Here is a 2500-nt window from a genome sequence, read left to right as displayed (position 1 = left end):
CCTATAGTTACGTCATGACTAGACCACATAGCCGCACTACTGTAGGAGTGTTCATTGATAGAGGGATGCGTGTGTGTCATAGAAATAGCCTTAGTGTGTGTGTGTATGTGTGTGTGTGTGTGTGTGTGTGTGTGTGATAGTCAAACTTTAGTAGGTTTAATGAAGTCTTGTCACACACGCGTGATACACCTATACGAATTTCCCTGCCACTGCCACCCAGACACACTAACATCTGACAAGGAGTGAGGGCTGTGGAAGAACCACAGACTACCGTGTGCAAACATTGGCGATTGGTATCGGATGGCAAACTGTGATCGTTTGAATTTGAAATGATTCGAAACACTCGTTACCCCTCCGCTCGCTCGAATCCTGATCGTCTCAAGCTCGTCTCACGTGTCAAGATCGTCTCAAGCTCACAACCCGCTTGATCGTTTTACGATCGAGTGATCGTTTTACTAACTCGCTCTTCCGGCATTGAGATCGAGCACTGACTCGTGGCTTGGCGCTCGGTCGTCGATCGAGTAAAAGCGATCAAATAACCCAACAGTATAAGGTATCCTTCAAACAAAATGGCGATGTCCATCGTCAATGATTGAGTGTAAGCTGTAGTCAATGTCAAGTTGCTGGAGTAAGTAATTTTCAAAATTAGAAAAGAATTTATTTTGTGAAATTGGACTATTGTAATTGTAAATAGCACAAGTGGGCTTCATTGTTTGCCTTTTGCGTATTGTTTTTTTTTTTTTTTTACTCGTGTGGTGGTCCAGGGCGACAATCAGCAGACCGGTGTCAGTGGCCAGTGGCCATTCAGTTCAAGTTCAATTTCAACGCAGAAAGCAGCAGGGGTCTTTCACTTCCATGTTTACAGAGAAGAGTGATTTGGTCTGTTTAAATTTGCTTTTTTACAACGTGTTCTTTTCGGGGTTTTTTGTTGTTGTTTTAGTTTTGCATGGGCTCTTCTTGACCACTACATCAGTACATAGGAGGCTGTCATTATCCGGCCCAGACACCTGTCTGGGGATAACGAAAATTGGTTATCCAAATTTCGATATCCCCAGACACATTTGCAAGGCTGTCATTATCCCCAGACACCTGTCTGGGGATAATGGAAATTGGTTATCCCCAGACACATTTGCAAGGCTGTCATTATCCCCAGACACCTGTCTGGGGATAATGGAAATTGGTTATCCCCAGACACCTGTCCTGGGATAACGAAAAGGCTGGGCTGTCATTATCCCCAGACACCTGTCTGGGGATAATGAAAATTCGTTATCCCCAGACATCTGTTTTTTTTGTTTTTTTTTTAACTCTCTCTCTCTCTCTCTCTCTCTCTCTCTCTCTCTCTCTCTCTCTCTCTCTCTCTCTCTCTCTCTCTCTCTCTCTCTCTCTCTCTCTCTCTCTCTCTTAGTTCCTTTCTAGTTTCTAGAAAATTGTCATATTCGTCCCCACTCCGATCTCAAAAAAGTGTCTAAAAAGAATAAATAATTAAAAGGCAAACAAACAAAAATATTCAGAGAGCGACCAAATGGTCGGATAGAGGAGAAAAAAAACAAACAATAATTTAAAAAAAAAATAAAAACAATTTTAAGAAATTCATGTTCAGAAACGGAACAAAAGGTCAAACAAAAAGGAGAAAAGAATAGACTCGCACAAAAAAAAGAAAGAAAAGAAGGCGGAATTAAAAAATTAAAAATAAAAAAGAAGACGGAATTTTTTTTTAAAAAAAGTGGCGGAACCAGGATTCGAACCCACAACGTCGATTCTGGTAAAACTTCCAGGGCAGACGACTAAACAATTCGGCCATGACACCCACTTCGAGGTCGACGCATATTGTGTATATGTAGTAACAACTGATTTAATGTTGGTTAATTTTATGTTTTTATAGATATTTTATTAACTTTCCTTATTTCTATGTGCATTTTGGAAACATTCCATATTCTGGAATGTGGATAATTGTTTAAAGGGGCGGAGTTTAAAATATATGTCTGGGGATAACGAATTTTGGTTATCCCCAGACAGGTGTCTGGGGATAACGAATTTTCATTATCCCCAGACAGGTGTCTGGGGATAACGAATTTTGGTTATCCCCAGACAGGTGTCTGGGGATAACGAATTTTCATTATCCCCAGACAGGTGTCTGGGGATAATCACAGCGTATTTGCAACTCCGCTCTTTTAAAGAATTATCCACATTCCAGAATATGGAATGTTTCCGAATGCACATAGGAAGAAGGAAAGTTAATAAAATATCCATAAAAACATAAAATTAACCAACATTAAATCAGCTGTTACTACATATACACAATATGCGTCGACTTCGAAGTGGGTGTCATGGCCGAATGGTTTAGTCGTCTGCCCTGGAAGTTTTACCAGAATCGACGTTGTGGGTTCGAATCCTGGTTCCGCCACTTTTTTTTTTTTTTACATTCCGTCTTCTTTTTACAGAACGGTGCAAGGGATAGATAAATGTCCTATCCATCCTCCCCCCACCTCTTTTTTTTTTT

At 40.5% G+C, this 2500-nt stretch overlaps 1 protein-coding gene across 1 annotated transcript in view; it reads left to right on the top strand.

Moving 5' to 3' along the window:
- The first annotated feature begins 473 nt into the window (after positions 1–473).
- LOC144959416 (large ribosomal subunit protein mL37-like) overlaps positions 474–2500 on the top strand; it is a 13847-nt gene continuing 11820 nt past the window's right edge. The window contains exon 1 of the mRNA XM_078891995.1: positions 474–628. The gene's annotated coding sequence lies outside the window, so the exon portion shown is untranslated. The remainder of the gene's footprint in view (positions 629–2500) is intronic.

The sequence above is a fragment of the Berghia stephanieae genome, chromosome 14, assembly GCF_034508935.2.
Source record: "Berghia stephanieae isolate SIO BIC M18660-M18661 chromosome 14, UCSD_Bste_1.3, whole genome shotgun sequence".
NCBI classification, from domain to species: Eukaryota; Metazoa; Mollusca; class Gastropoda; order Nudibranchia; family Aeolidiidae; genus Berghia; species Berghia stephanieae.
Note: the sequence above shows the minus strand (reverse complement) of the source record. Positions and strands in the feature narration are given on the sequence as shown.